General features: G+C 47.7%; 1 protein-coding gene and 1 pseudogene across 2 annotated transcripts in view; one reads left to right on the forward strand and one right to left on the reverse strand.

Annotated features, from left to right (window-relative positions):
• LMF1 (lipase maturation factor 1) overlaps window positions 1-14,084 on the reverse strand; it is a 115,521-nt gene extending 101,437 nt beyond the window's left edge. Inside the window, exon 1 of the mRNA XM_053927753.1 lies at window positions 13,877-14,084. The gene's annotated coding sequence lies outside the window, so the exon portion shown is untranslated. The remainder of the gene's footprint in view (window positions 1-13,876) is intronic.
• LOC112298272 (small ribosomal subunit protein uS5 pseudogene) lies at window positions 520-1,436 on the forward strand (annotated as a pseudogene). The gene has a single exon (XR_011651480.1). The product of XR_011651480.1 is annotated as a small ribosomal subunit protein uS5 pseudogene (transcript).
• Window positions 14,085-16,208: the final 2,124 nt, after the last annotated feature.

Consider the following 16,208-nt stretch of genomic DNA (forward strand, 5'->3'; position numbering starts at 1 on the left):
GTTCAGACTTCATTCAACTCGATTTCTGACAGTTCTGAATGATGGTTATTCTAACATTTAGTTGTATTTTCATGTGGCTGTGCGAGGAGGCAAGCCATGTTTACCTGTGCCGCCATCTTGACTAGAAGTCCACAAAATATTTTTAATTGAATGAAAGTTGAAAAAACAACATATCACAAATTGTGGGATGCTGCTAAAGCAGTGCTTAAAGGAAAATTTACAGTAAAATGCTCATGTTAGAAAAACAGAAATGTCTCAAATCTAAACTTCTTTAAGAAATCAGGCAAAAAAGAACAAATTATAAAACAAACAGCAGAAAAGAAACTTCTTAAATTTTAAGACCAGAAATCATTGAAATTGAGAACAGAAATAGGGAAAAATCTGTAAGACCAAAAGTTGGTTCTTTGAAAAGATGAATATATTTGGAAGACCTCTTGTCAAAGTGACTGGGTAAAAGAGAGAATACACCAATGACAGGGATGAAAAAGGAAACATTCTTTTTTTCCCAAGGAACACCAAATGGCGGATGACGCCGGTGCTGCTGGAGGCCCCGGGGGCCCTGGAATGGGAGGCCGCGGTGGCTTCCAAGGAGGATTTGGCAGCGGCATCCGGGGCTGAGGTCGCGGGCCGGGGTCTGGAGTCTGGGGTTGGGGTCGAGGCCGTGGAGCTCGCGGAGGCAAGGCCGAGGGTAAGGAGTGGATCCCTGTCACTAAGTTGGGCCGCCTGGTCAAGGACATGAAAATCAAGTCCTTGGAGGAAATCTATCTCTTTTCTCTGCCTATTAAGGAATCTGAGATCATTGACTTTTTCTTGGGGGCATCCCTCAAGGACGAGGTTTTGAAGATTATGCCCATGCAAAAGCAGACACGTGCGGGCCAGAGGACTCGGTTCAAGGCATTTGTCGCCACTGGGGACTACAATGGGCACGTTGGTCTGGGTGTTAAGTGCTCAAAGGAAGTAGCCACTGCCATCCGTGGGGCCATCATCCTGGCCAAGCTCTCCATTGTCCCTGTGCGGCGAGGCTACTGGGGGAACAAGATTGGCAAGCCTCACACCGTCCCTTGTAAGGTGACCGGGCGCTGCGGCTCTGTGCTGGTGCGCCTCACCCCCGCACCCAGGGGCACTGGCATCGTCTCGGCCCCTGTGCCCAAAAAGCTGCTGATGATGGCTGGTACCGACGACTGCTACACCTCAGCCAGGGGCTGCACTGCTGCCCTGGACCACTTTGCCAAGGCCACCTTTGCTGCCGTCTCTAAGACCTACAGCTATCTCACCCCCGACCTCTGGAAAGAGACTGTGTTCACCAAGTCTCCCTACCAGGAATTCACCGACCATCTCGCAAAGACTCACACCAGAGTTTCTGTGCAGAGGACCCAGGCTCCAGCTGTGGCCACCACATAAGTTTTGTACAAGGAAAATAAAGTGAATTAAGCCTGTTAAAAAAAAAAAGAAAGAACGAAAAAGGAAACATTGTTGCCGATCCCACAGACATTAAAAAGATAATAAAGGAACATTACAATCTCTCTAACATCATAAATTTGGCAACTTAAATGAAATAGACCAATTACTTAGAAGAGAAACTACGAAAACTCACAAAAGGAAAAATAAGACGATACTGGGTTGGCCAAGAAATTCGTTTCATTTTTTCCATATGATGGCTCCAGTAGCGCTAGTTGTCTTCAACTTCATTAGAAACAATTTTGTTAGACTGCATTGTGACAGCTGTCATATCAGCATGCATTTTTAAAAAATACCAAAAATGGTGAATTTTTGTGTAGCCATTTTAATATTGAAGATGGAAGAAAATATGCAACATTTCAGCATATTATGCTTTATTATTTCAAGAAAGGTAAAAACACCACTGAGATGCAAAAAGAGATTTGTGCAGTGTATGGACAAGGCGCTGTGACTGATCGAACAATTTGAAAGTGGTTTGCGAAGTTTTGTGCTGGAGATTTCTCACTGGACAACGCTCCATGATCGGGTAGACCAGTTGAAGTTGACAGCGATCGAATCGAGACATTAATTGAGAACAATCAACGTTATACCACACACAAGATAGCCGACATATTCAAAATATCCAAATCAATACAGTTATTAGTGAAAATGAACAATGTGTCTTTTATTTCACAGAAAAAACTAAACAGACTATTTGGCCAACCAACAGCATTTCAGAAATGCAAGGCTGGTTTAATACTCAAAAATCGATCAATAGAGTTTGTCATACTAACACTAAATAAGAAAAACCTTAAGGTAATATCCACTGACCCACAAAAAAAAGCACATGACAAAATTAAACATACATTCATGATAAAAAAAACTTTCAGCAAATTAGAAATAGAAGGAAACTTCATCAACTTATAAAGGGTAGCTATGAAAAACAATAAAGGGTAGCTATGAAAAAGACCCAAGATCATACTTAAAGATAAACTAAATGTTTTCCTCCTAAGATCTGGATCAAAACAAGGATGACTCACTACTCCTATTCAACACTATATGGGAAGTCCTAGCTGGTGCAACGAGGCAAATAAAAGAAAAGGCATATAGATTTGAAAGTAAGATAAAAAACTTTCTTCATTAACAGATGACATGATTGTCTCCAAATAATCTATTTAAAAAAAACAAAACAGCCCTGGCTGGTGTGGCTGGCTCAGTAGATTGAATGCCGGCCTGTAATTCAAAGGGTTGCTGGTTCAATTCCCAGTCAGGGCACATGCCTGGGTTGCAGGCCAGGTCCTCAGGAGGGGGCATGCAAGAGACAACCACACATTGATGTTTCCCTCTCTTTCTCCTCCTTTCCCCTAAGAATAAATAAATAAAATATTTTAAAAAATCCCAAAACTCTTGGAATAAGTGAATTTATGAAGGTCACAGAATACAATATTAATATACATAAAGTTAATTGTATTCCTATATCAATAATGTACAACTATAATCTGAATTTTTAAAAAATGACAAAGCAAGCAAAAAAGTGCATGGATAATATCTAACAGATTCTACCAGAATCTGTATGTGAAAAACTACTGAACATTGATGAAAAGAAATCTAAATAAATGGAGAGATACACTGTGTTCATGGATTGAAGAGTCAGCTTGTCAGCTCTCTCCAGTTTGGCCTATATATTCAATGCAATCTCAACCAAAATATCCAGCAAGCTTTTCCACAGATACTGGCCAGCTGATTCGAAAATTATTTCAGTCATACTTTGGTACTCATCAGCTTTGGAACTCGTCAAATCCTGTATTTGTCAAATTTTGACGAGAAAAAAATGTTTCAGCACTCAGTGCTTACTTGGGACTCGTGCACTTGCTGGAACTCGTACTAGTCACAGTGCCACCTTGCAAGAGAAAATGCTCCATCATTCAGTGCTTGTCAGTTCCGGCACCCATCACTTCTGCAACGAACTAACGACAAGTACCAAGGTACCATTGTACATGGAAAAGCAAATTAGAGTAGGCAAAATATTTCTGACAAAAAAACAAAGCCAGAGGGCTTATATTAAGCAATGTCAAGAGTTACTACAAGTCTACAGTAATCAAGACAGTGTCACACGGGCAAAAGGACAGACACATAAATCAATGGAATAGAAGAGAGAGCCTAGAAATAGATCTACACAAATATAATCAACTGATTTCAACAAATGATACTAGCAAATTGGATGTCCATAAACAAGAAGATGAACCTTGACACATATCTCTCACCTTCACAAAAATTTACTCCAAAAGGACCATGGACCTCAATGTAAACTATGCATGTGTAGAACTTCTCGAAGAAAATCTGTGTGACTTGGATCTGGCAATGAGTTTTTAGGTACGACACCAAAAGCATGATCCATGAAAGAAAAATATTGAGTCCTTATCTTGGAGACTTCCGGCCAAGATGGAGGCGTAGGTAGATACACTGTGCCTCCTCGCACAACCAAAAGAAGAACAACAACAAATTTAAAAACAAAAAATAACCAGAACTGCCAGAAAATAGAACTGTATGGAAGTCCAACAACCAAGGAGTTAAAGAAGAAACATTCATCCAGACCGGAAGGAGGGGCAGAGACAGGCAGCCAGGACTCACAACAAGGCGGCAGCTGGAGGGCCAGGGTCGGCGAGGCTGCTGCTGGTGGAGCAGGGGGTCCCACATTCGCATGCAGATAAACCGGGAGAACAACTAGGGAGCAAGACAGACTGTGCAACCCAGGGCTCCAGCGTGGGGAAATAAAGCCTCAAAGTCTCTGACTGAAAAAACCTGTGGGGGTTGACACAGAAGGAGAAACTCCCAGCCTCACAGGACAGTTCATGGAAGAGACCCACAGGGTCCCAGAAAGTACATAAACCCACCCACCCGGGAATCAGCACCAGAAGGGCCCAATTTGCTTGTGGGTAGAGGAGGAAGTGACTGAAACCTGGCCAAGAGCTGAGCAAGCAGCATTGTTCTCTCTTGGACCCCTCCCCAACATACAGCACCACAAAGCAGCGATGAGAGCTGCCCCGCCCTGGCTAACACCTAAGGCTCTGCCCCTAATTACATAACAGGCGCATCAAGACAAAAAATATGGCCCAATTGGAAGATGAGATCAAAGGTCCAGAAGAAATACAACTAAGCGATGAAAAGATAGCCAACCAATCAGATGCAGAGTTCAAAACACTGGAAATCAGGATGGTCACAGAAATGGTTGAGTATGGTCGCAAAATAGAGGAAGTGAAGGCTATGAAAAGTGAAATAAAGGAAAATGTACAGGGAACCAATAGCGATGGGAAGGAAACTGGGACTCAAAGCAATAGTTTCGACCAGGAGGAAGAAGTAAACATTCAACCAGAACAGAATGAAGAAACAAGAATTCAAAAAAATGAGGAGAGGCTGAGAAACCTACACGACAACTTTAAAGGTTCCAACAACTAAATCATAGGGGTGCCAGAACGAGAAGAGGAAGAGCAAGAAATGGAAAACTTATTTGAAAAAATAATGAAGGAGAACTTCCCCAATCTGGCAAAGGAAACAGACTTCCAGGAAGTCCAGGAAGCTCAGAGAGTCCCAAAGAAGTGGGACCCAAGGAAGCACACACCAGGGCACATCATAATTACATTAGCCAAGATTAAAGATAAGGAGAGAATCTTAGAAGCAGCAAGAGGAAAGGAGAGTTCCCTACAAAGGAGTTCCCATAATACTGTCAGCTGATTTCTCAAAAGAGACCTTGCAGGCAAGAAGGGGCTGGAGAGAAGTATTCCAAGTCATGAAAGGCAAGGACCTACATCCAAGATTGCTCTATCCAGCAAAGCTATCATTTAGAATAGAAGGGCAGATAAAGTGCTTCCCAGATGAGGTCAAATTATAGGAGTTCATCATCACCAAGCCCTTATTATATGAAATGTTAAAGGGACTTATCTAAGGAAAAGAAGATGGTCAAAAATATGAACAGTAAAATGACAACAAACTCACAATTATCAACAACTGAACCTAAAAAACAAACTAAGCAAACAACTAGAACAGGAACAGAACCACAGAAATGGAGATCACATGTGGGGTTATCAGCGAGGAGGGGGTGAAGGAGAATGGGGGAAGAGGTATAGGAAGTAAGAAGCATAAATAGTAGGTACAAAACAGACAGAAGGAGGTTAAGAATAGTGTAGGAAATGGAGAAGCCAAAGAACTTATATGTACAACCCATAGACATGAACTAAGGGGGCGGGGGAATGCTGGTGGGAGGCGGGGTACAGGGCAGAGGGGAATAAAAGGGAGAAAAAAATGGGAAACTATAATAGCATATTCAATGAAATATACTTAAAAGAAAAAGAAAAAATATACTGATAATTTGTATTTACTAAATAAAAAACTTCTATAAATAATACTTTTTAAGAAAAGGTTTTTAAAGATTTTATTTGTTTTTGGAGAAAGGAGAAGGGAGGGAGAAATAGAGGCAGAAAAACATCGAAGTGCAAGAGAAACACCGACTGGCTGTCTCTCACACGCCCTCCACCGGGGACCTGGCCAGCAACCCAGGCGTGTGCCCTGATGGGGAATGGAACCAGAGACCTTTCAGTTCTAAGGACGATGCCCAACCCACTGAGCCACAACAATCAGGGCTGTAAATCATACTTTTAAGAGAATGAAAAGACAAGCTAAAGATTGGGGAAAAAATATCTGTGAATCATGTATCTGACAAAGGACTCATACCCAGAATATTTAAAGTAATGTTAAAACTTAATAAGAAAACAAAAATCCGAGTTTTAAAATGGGCAAAAGATCTGAACAGACACACTGAAGTCATCTGTTTCACACAAAGAAGATATATAGATGTCAAATAAACACATGAAAAGATGCTCAATACCATTTGTTACTAGGGAAATGCCAATTAAAACCACAACGCAGTATCACCACACACCTATCATAGCAGCCAAAATCCAAAAAACTGAAAACACCAAACATTCCGGAGGATTCAGAACAACAGGAGCTCCCACTCCTCGCTGGTGGGGATGCAAACGCATAAGCCACTCTGGGTGAGCTTGGCAGTTTCTTATCGAGTCAAACATAGATTTACCACGTGACCCAGCAATTATAACCTCAGGTATTCACCCAGGTGAACTGAAAACACATTTACATAAAAACCTGCATGCAAATGTTTATCGGAGCTTTGCTCATAATTGCTAAAACTGGACGACATCAGTGCCCCTCACCACGGAAGTGGGTAAACAAACTGTGATACATTCCTACAATGAAATAATGTTCAGAGACAAAAACGCAGGGCCTGTTCATTCACACAATGTGGATGAATCTTAAGTGCATTTTGTTAAGTAAAAGAATCCAGACCCAAAGTCCACATGCTGTAGGTTCCATTTATGTGGCACACAGGAAAGAGCAAAACCACGGGGACAGAACACAGATCGCCGCAGGCTGGGAGCTGGTGGGGGGAAGCAGCGACCACGTGCACGGGGAATTTTCAGGGGGTAGAACTATACTGAAGAGTGCTGGATGATGGATAACTATGCATTTGTCAAAACCCATAGAGCTGTACATCACAAAAAATGAACTTTAACGTATACAAACTATCAAAACAATATAGCCAGTAGGTCGGGGGATGCCAGGATGGAATGTGGACCGGGACAAATGACTGAACTCTATTGCAAACGTACAACAGACCACACTGAACGGGAGAATAAGGGGAGGGCTGCTCTAAGTAACTTTGGAAAATGTTTCCAGTGAAAACTGTAAGAACAAAGACAAGAGGAACTGCATATAAACACTGGAGTCTAGTTGGTTTTTCTCACGGGGGGTCGGTGAACAATTCTGAAAGTGCTCTGCATGCGCAGAGGGGGTGGGCATGGGGGTGAGCAAATAAACCCTGGCGGATGGTGGGGCAAGATTTCTGACCTGTAGGAAAGGAAGTTCCAGGTAAGCAAGGATAGGAGGACGGCACACACCTGTGCATTGGATTACACCTGGAGATGCCGGGTGACTTCACGTTTACCTGAGCATACACTCAGAGGAATACGCGGAGAAGCAATTGCACGCGAGTGCGCACACACATATACAAGCTAGCTCTGTCCTCGGAGGGGGTCTGGAAGCAGTGACACCTGTAGCAATGGGCACGCAGGTTGGGTTCCTAACGCCACTCTCCAATAAAGGCACAAGGGCCTCTGGAGAAATGGCTGGTTTTCAGTCTGGGAAGTATGAAAGGAGCTGGCAGCATCCTGTAGTACCAGAAAGGAAGTGCTCAAAGAAGGAAGAACGAAAGCATGTCACAGGGACAAAGGACACGAGTGGGAAGGCCCACCTCTGACCAGAGCCAGACACTTGACGCCCCGTGAGTAACAGTGTTGGACCACAACCCGAGGTGAAACTAAACGCGGCAGTTGATAAACAGGGAGAAGACACAACTCCTCCTCAGCAATTCCAGATAATACATGGAGATGCCCGCTGCAGAGGGTAGCAGAGTCCCGCCGCTCCCCTGGAGCATAGGCGGGACTCAGTGATCAGCCTCTGGAAGACAGAGAACGGATGGGCAACGTGGACCCGGACAGGGAGCACGTGGCAGTCTCGATGTCCTGAGTAAAGACGGGCAGGGCTGCAACACTGCAGGGGGTGGGTGGGAGGGCGGTAGAGCGCCCACAGCAGTTCCCACCCACCGCGTGTATGTGTGTGTGTGTGCATGTGTCTCCTGAGGCAGACTGCTCCCACATACTACAGAATGCCACTGGGCTCTTCCACGCAGACACCTGATTATCAAGGGCTCAACAGCTGGATGTCCTTCCTGCCCAAAACTACAATTCACACCTCAGTGCCAGGGAAGAAAAATGAGATCTGGTTTCACCAATAGTTTAAAAAGTAACTCCAAGACAAGAAGCATAGGAAACTACCTAACTTATCAGAAAAAAAAAAGAAGACGACAGACTAGATTTAAATTTCAGAGAAGAAAACCTATTTAAATTCCCACCCCTCTTATAACTAGAAAGAATAAACAAAAATTTCAAACAAAAATCATGGGATCATAAAGCTAAACCAACCAACCAACCAACCTTGGAAAGGCTCAGTCAGCCCCCGCCCCACCCCACCCCAGGAAGAAAGGGGTGGCGGCCAGGCATGAAGACTTTCCGCAGCTGCCCGCTGTGGGGCAGCCCGGAGACTGCTCTCCGAGGTAACCAGGCCATTGTCAAGAAGTCTGCAATACTCTTCAAAAATAAAAAACAGAGGGCGCAGGGGGGATAAATGGTGAGGGAAGGAGACTTGACTTGGGTGGTGCACACACAGTATCACATCCAGATGACGTGCTATAGAATTGTACGCCTGAAACCTATATACTTTTAGTAACCAAAGTCACCTCAATAAAATTCAATTAAAAATTAATTTAAAAAATTTCTCTCCTTTTCGGATAAGTCAGTATAAAATTAAATGGGAAGCACCCCTGAAATGTCATTCTCTGCCAGGTGGTTTTTACTGATGATGATTAAATGGTGGCCTTGGTACAAGAGCCTCTGATACTTTTTTTAAAGGCCTGTGCTACAGAGAGCTCAGAGGTAGGGCAGTGGGCTTGTTTTTTACACAAACTGGAAGCATTTTACAGAGAAGCCTACAAAACCAAGCAGAGCATTCCATTAGAATTTGGTGGCCGGGAGGCGACAAGGACCAATGTCCCAGGAACTCTCAGGATCTTTGGAAGCTCAGAACAACACAGAATTAGACAAGATTTCAAGGGTTCTTCTGGTTCCACTTTCCCCTCAAATTTTCCAAAAAGCAGCTAAGCGCTCAGCGAACACAGGCACGAATGGTTCTGCTCTGCTGCTTCTGTCCTGTGCTCAGACGCTGTCGGGCAGCCTGGCTGAGCCACGAGACCCCAGGAGACTTGATGTGGCGCGAGCAAGAGTGTAACAAGCTACCCTTTTAGAAAGTGCAACAGTTCATCTCAGAGTACAGTACTGTTAGCTAAGTATTAAGTAAGTACTATTACTTACTTAAGAGTACTATTACTGTTAGTTAATAACACTCTGCTACATGGAACGTAAGGAAAGGGGGCAGAGCAATTGCACAAAGCAAAATACACACGACAAGCACGGTGTCGCAAGATGCGTCTGAACCAAAAGAAGGTACTATAAGCAAATCCAGGAATTAGAGTTGACCAGAAACTAGCTTTGAGAGCCTTTCAAAGTTGGATTTTTAAAGAATGTTATCTGCCCTGGCTGGTGTGGCTCAGTGGACTGAGCGCCAGCCTGCGAACTGAGAGCTCACGGTTCGATTCCCAGCCAGAGCACATGCCTGGGTTTTGGGCCAGGTCCCCAGCTAGGAACACGTGAGAGGCAACCACACATTGATGTTTCTCTCCCTCTTTCTCCTTCCCTTTCTGTCTCTCTGAAAGTAAATAAACAAAATCTTTAAGAAAAACAAACACAAACCCCACAACCTAAAAAAAAATGTTATCCCAGGGACTCCAAGGTAACATTGTGAAACCGGTAAGACAAGCAAGTTTTGTTCGTATGTCAAAAGTCGTGCATTGGCTCCAGGGCGCACGCTTCCTCCTGGAGATGCCCGCCGCACAGCCGCCATTACTCAGATGGTCATGGCAGTCACAGGGGTGGGCTCCACGTCGGGACACAACTGCCAGGGCCTAGGAGGAGCCCATCTTCTTTCCCATCAAACCTTCATGCAGTGGCTTTTCAGGCTCCACCCAAACAGGGAGGCTTGCCGGGTGGGTGGTCCTGCAGTGGGGTCTGGGATCCACTGGAGCATTTGGGACATGAGCCTCCGTCAGCAGACTGGGTAGGGCCACAGAACCTCATTCAGAACAGGGCAGGAGTCTTAAGGTTCCTTGAGGCTCCAGAGATGAAACAAGGAAGGAACCTCACGCAGACCCACCATTAAATAACAAGGACCCAGAGCAAGGATGGGGGAGAGGATGATAAGGTGGCAGAGACTCTAAAGGCTTCCGGAGAGAAAAACCAGTCCCTGTGATATTGTCAGATAATAAATAATTATGTGGTCTTCATCTCTGGTCCTGGCACAGAGCTCCTAAAAATCCTGGGATTTCCTGAGTGATGGGGTGAGAGGAACATTTGTTGTTATTCATTAACAAGCGCCTTTCAACTTTATCAGAGTTTATTCCCACGAGGTGACCCTCAGAGGATGGGGACTGGCTGCTAGGGGAGCCCACCTTGTGATCAGAGGGCTGCAGCTCTCAGCCCTGCCCCCGACCTTCTTGCAGGGAGAGGAGTTAAAGACTGAGCTAATTGACAATGACCACTGATTTAATCAACCAGCCCATGTAATGGAACCTCCATAAAGACCTAAATGAAGGGGTTCGGAGAGCTTGTGTTGTTGAACGTGTACAGGCGCTGCAAACGCGGCAGCACCTGGGGACTGCATGGACACCCGCACCCTTCCCGCACCTTCCCCGTGCGTCTCCTGTCTGCTGCTCCCGAGTTGTATCCTTTACGACAGATCAGTAAACCTAAATAAAGCTTCCCTGAGTTCTGGGAGCCCTTCTAGTACATTACGGAACCCGAGGAGGAGGTTGTGGGAACCCTGAGTTTTTTAAAGATTTTATTTATTAGTTTTTAGAGAGAGAAGGAGGGAGAATGAGAGGAAGAGAAACATCAGTGTGCGGTTGCCTCTCACACCCCCCCAGCTGGTGATCTGGCTGGTAACCCAGGCATGTGCCCTGACTGGGAATTGAGCCGGTGACCTTTCAGTTCATATGCCAGCGTTCAATCCACTGAGCCACACCAGCGAGGGCAGGAACCCTGATTTATATCTGGTCCGTCAGAAACACAGGTGACAACCTGTACTTGCGACTAGAGTCCGAAGTGGGGGCCGTCTGGTTAATGCCAGGAAGTCCCTGTCAGAACGGTTTAGTGTGAGGAAAAACCTCACACATTTGGTGTTGAAAGTGTGAGTAGAAGTTTCTCTTTAGTCACTTGCATAAGAGCAGGAGTCAGACTGTGTGAAGACTTCTCAACACCAGAACCTTCTGAGGAAAACTGCTTTGATAAAGATTTGCAGACCCAAGCGAACTGATAATTTCCACGCATGCAAAGAAAGAGGGAAAGTTCACCTTCTCCATATCCTTTCTTGAAAAGTTGTTTGGGGATACACTCCAGCAAAAAGAGAGAATACACCAAAAATAGGGAGGTATGAGATGTGGGAAATTGTAAGTACGACTGGAGGAGGAACCAGTGGGCCCTGTGGGTGTACAGCAGGTGCACACCCGGGGACTGAGGGTGTCGTGGGGGCGGGAGAGGGGAACAGGGTTGGAAAAGTATCCCATGGTGACACAGAGCAATCATAAAGACCGTGGGCAAAGTCAAGCACATTTTACAGACCAGGGCATACCCCTAGAAGACAGAGATAGAGGTATAAATAACACAGTGTCCGGGCTGCAAAGAGCTCACACAGATCAGTATGTTAACAAAACTAAGTCTACTAAATGTACAGAGCGTGAGGGAAGAGTAGGACGGGTCCATTATTCAGCCTTGTGGTGGGATCAGTAGTCCATGGGTAACTATGAAATCCAACCTCGATTCTGTGCAGAGCCCCTACGGCACAGGGGACACTCACTGGGACTGCACGTCAGACACTCTGACGTGGCTTACAGTCCAGTGAGACGTGGAACTCTTTAGAAAGAGGTCGGTGCAGAATGATCAGTGCAGCCCACTTGTCCCCAGCCATCTCAGCCAGACAACTTGTCCCTGAGAGACGGGAAACTGCTCCCTTTATACAGCTGAAAAACACAGATTTTACCCCAAAGATGCTCCCAAGGTAGGAAAAAAGTACACCTGCCAAAGCAAATCCTTGTGATCTGCAAAGAATCTATCTGCTTGACCCAGTGGCTCAAAACTGTTTCCTTTTGAACTGAACAGAGAATCCCCATGGAGATCAAAGGCATCCTGCTCATTTGAAAGCCAAGAGCCAGGTTTTATAAAGCTGTGCGCTCTCTCTGCACACGAAGCCACTGGGGTTTTTCCACTGTGATCGGCTCCCCTTTTAAAGGTCTATTAAAGTCTCACAGATTAACTTTGTCTTGACTTCATCTTTTGCTAAGTGACAGCTCAAATGTTTGGATGACTATTAAATCGTGGAGGATAAAACGACACTGCGAGAACTCTTTTATGTAACAGAGAGACAGAGGGCTGAGCTGAGAGCACATATTGACAATCCCATGGCACACAGAGTCCCTCCAGAAAGCCTTGCAGTGACACTCGGTGTCCACTGTATGCTAGGAGATGGCCTGAGTTGTCCCAGGGAAGGAGTCACCCAGCCTCACCTTCCTGGGGTGCTGCCCTTTTTTTGGAAGGGCTGCAATTCTGCGCTTTTTTCCATGTGTGAGGAGAGAGATTTAGAAATGAAGGTGCACAATCGCTTCCAGGAACCAGCACCCTCTGGAACCTGCTAGAGGCTGACTGCCCACTTGCCCAGGCCACCTCAGTCTGGGACTGTTCCCCATCCCCACTGGTCTCCCCTCACTTCTAGGTTTGATTTGAGAATCCCAAGTTAGGTGTTAGTCATGACTGCAGGTTGGGCTCATGAAGTGTATACTTGTGTTTGTTCACTATCGCTCCCATGCTCAGGACGTTTGTGTCCTTCTGAGTGTAGGAACTGGGATGGGGGAGGTGGACTCAGCGCTGGCTGCCAGGGCAGAGGTTGTTGATGTTCTGGGCACAGACTGACTTCTCCGGGGCTCTGCAAGCTGGTTGGGCAGGCCCTGCACAGCTGCCTGGTTCTCAGGCAGTTCTCAGCCTGATCAGAGGTGGATGTCACCGAACCCCGCAGGTAACGTGCAAGCTTCATCTGCTGCTGTCTCAAAGCTGCCAACAAGCCTCTAGTGAACATCAGGAAGAGGGGGAGCGCCTCGGACCCGCTTGGCCTCCAGGATGAAGGCTCGGGAGGCTTCAGATCCCACAAGGGTTGCCTGTGAATTAAGATGCACTCGTGGAATCAGAGGTGCACAGAGTGGAGATGCTACTCTCTTTTTAGGGTTTGGCTGCTCCGGATTCCCGGACAGGGGTGCTGCTCAGGGCGGTCGGCTCCCACATTCCCGCTGTCCCTTGAGAGGGGCCCCTGTACCGTCCTGCTCAATTGGGGTCCCTGACTCGGGGTCCCGGCGGGAGGGGCTGGGGAAGTCGAGGCGGGCAACTGACAGCAAAGGGGAACCAGATGCGAAGTCGCCTGCGAGGATCCTCACCCCTCACCCCAGACGTCAGCCAGCCCTCGGGGCCGAAAGAGAGGGGATTGCGCGGAGGCGTGCCTGTGCCGTGATGTGGAGGGGGCGCGTACGGCTTGGGGCTTGGCTGTTTACCCGCGGGAGGAAAGCCAAGGGACCTGGCGGGGCAGGGTCACTGGCGGGGGTCGCGTGCGCGCGCGGAAGAGCCACACCGCCGGGGCCCAGGCCCCGCGGACTCACAGTAAACGAAAGCGAGGGCCCTCAGGAGAACGATCCTGGTCAGCCAGAAGGTGCCCGCGCGGAGGCGGGACTTGCAGCCCGCGGGGTAGCTCCCTTGCCCCGGCGGAGACCCAGGCTCCCGGCCAGTGCCCGCAGCTTTCCGCCTCCTGAGAGCTTCCCCGGGCGCCGCCATTGTCGGGCCTTCAGGGTACATGCGCGAGGAGGAGCGTCGTGCGCAGGACTGCCCCGCCCACAGCCGAGACCACGCCTGCTCCGTCTGGTTTCCCCGCCCACAACCGGGAGGACCTGCCCCAGCGCGGTAGCTCGCGCCAGGCCCGAACACGCGCGCGCCCCCCGCAGGCGGTGCGGGGCACTGTAACAGCGAGGGCAAGGAGGTGGGTACCTAGGAAGACCGTGAGTGTTACTCCGCTAGGAAGGGGTTTTACCCACTCCATTCATTCACGCACTCGTTCATTAGCCAACATGAAGAGGGCCCCCGGTGCATTTCTTGGCCTAGGCGCCTGCCCTCATGGGCCCTCAACTGTAGGGAGGGGATGGAAGGCATTCCAGAAATAGAAATGCACTGGGAAGGAGACTGTTGGAAAGCTTGTGTCTGTCCAGTACCAGGGTGGGCCACTGTGTGCAGCTGAGTACCCTGGCGGGTACTTCACTTCCTCTGCAGCTCCTGGGGTGTGTGGAGTCGCAGTCCCGCAGAGGAAAGGCCGGAGCAGTAGCTTCGACCTAGGGTGCCGCGCTGTTACAGCCTGCATGGGATGTGTGGCCAGGTGCCTCACAAGTGTCCCTTCCCAGACTTCTCACTTACGCTGTCCCAGGAGGTTGCTGGGATGGAAGTCACACAGCTGGTGAGGGTCAAAGCAGGGCTTGAAATTTTAGCCAAATCTTCCAGCTCTGGCCAGTAAAGCCATTGTTAGGCAGAGCTCTTATGGGCTCTCAAGACTGGACCTCCAGCAATGACCTAAGCAGAACCCCAGTGAGGACGCCGGCAATTCTACATTCGGAGGACAGAGCAGCCCAGGCACTGCTCGGGAAAGGCGGCTCTAAGAGGGTGGAATCATAGGCCCTCCTTAGAGGAAAGAAGGGGTGTGCAGGACAAAGTAGGCATTAGAGCCCCAGGGCTCATTGGGTAAACTGTGGCACACTTGGAAACAAATCACTGAGGTAGGTATGAATTCTTCTCATTCGTTTGTCAGAATTCCCTACATATTAAAAGATCCTGTTCCTTTCGTGTATATTGCAAATGTTTGTCCTGGGTTTTTTGTTTTTAAATCGTGTTCCTAGTGTTTTGACCTATGAATTATCAATACCTGTGTGATCAAATTATCATTCTTTCTTGCTTGTTTAGTTGTATCTTCACCACCTGTAGTGTGAGCTCCATGAGGGTAGGACTGGCTCTGGACATAGGATCCCCTAAATCGAGGCCGGACCAGCAACTTCTGGAACAACTCCTCATCCCCACCCCTCAACCATTGCTGGAGTTAGTAGCATGTACATGCATCTTACAGTGTGATTTTTTTTTAGTTTATTTTTTTCCCCATGAAAACCCTTCCTTTGGAACCCAGCTTTGAAGAGGGACCTGTAAAAGATGTTGCAGTGGGCGGGGCAAACACCTTCTACATCCCGGTAACCCCCCAGCAGGGAAGCGTGTACCCAGAGGGCTCACAGCCCTGATAATCGGAGGAACACTTAGCCCTGGCCCATGCCTTGCTCCCAGGTCCTTCCATAAGATCCCACACCCAGCAACCCCCGTTCCTGTTGTTCAGGCACAGTGCTTGGTAGGGGCCAGCACAGCTGTTTAGGGAGAACTGGGAAGATCCAGCACCCTCACCCCAAGCCAGCCCAAGCTTACCCAGGTCCCTGTCCGGATGTGGGAGCTGCTCAGGAGATAGAAGGTGCGGAAGGACAGCTCTGCCATCAGGTGGGACCTGGGTGCTGCTTTTCAGGTGGGGATGGTCCTCACAAATGGGCCCTTTGTCCTCAGCATCCCCTGGCTAGGGGCTGCATTGTTCTCCCCAGAGAAGGGCACAATGGGGCATTGTACACAACAGAAAGGGCCCCTTGTCTGGCCTCCAGCTTGCTGGGCTCCGGGCTCCCTGTTTGGGTTTGCCCAGGGTGGGAGAGGCCATCAAAGAGGTCTGCTGGGAGCTCATGTTCTCGCGTTTCCTCCAGGGTCCTCCTCCCTGGGAGCTGACCTCAGAGGCCCAGTTCATCTGAGGGAGTGGACCCCACAGGGCTTGGGCGGAGGATGGGCTGGCCAACAGCTCAGTTCTTGCCCATTCAGCCTGAATGTAATCAAAAGTACACTGTTGCGTTACTCAGCCACACAAAGGCGGGA

Source organism: Desmodus rotundus, chromosome 1, assembly GCF_022682495.2.
Source record: "Desmodus rotundus isolate HL8 chromosome 1, HLdesRot8A.1, whole genome shotgun sequence".
Classification (NCBI taxonomy): Eukaryota; Metazoa; Chordata; class Mammalia; order Chiroptera; family Phyllostomidae; genus Desmodus; species Desmodus rotundus.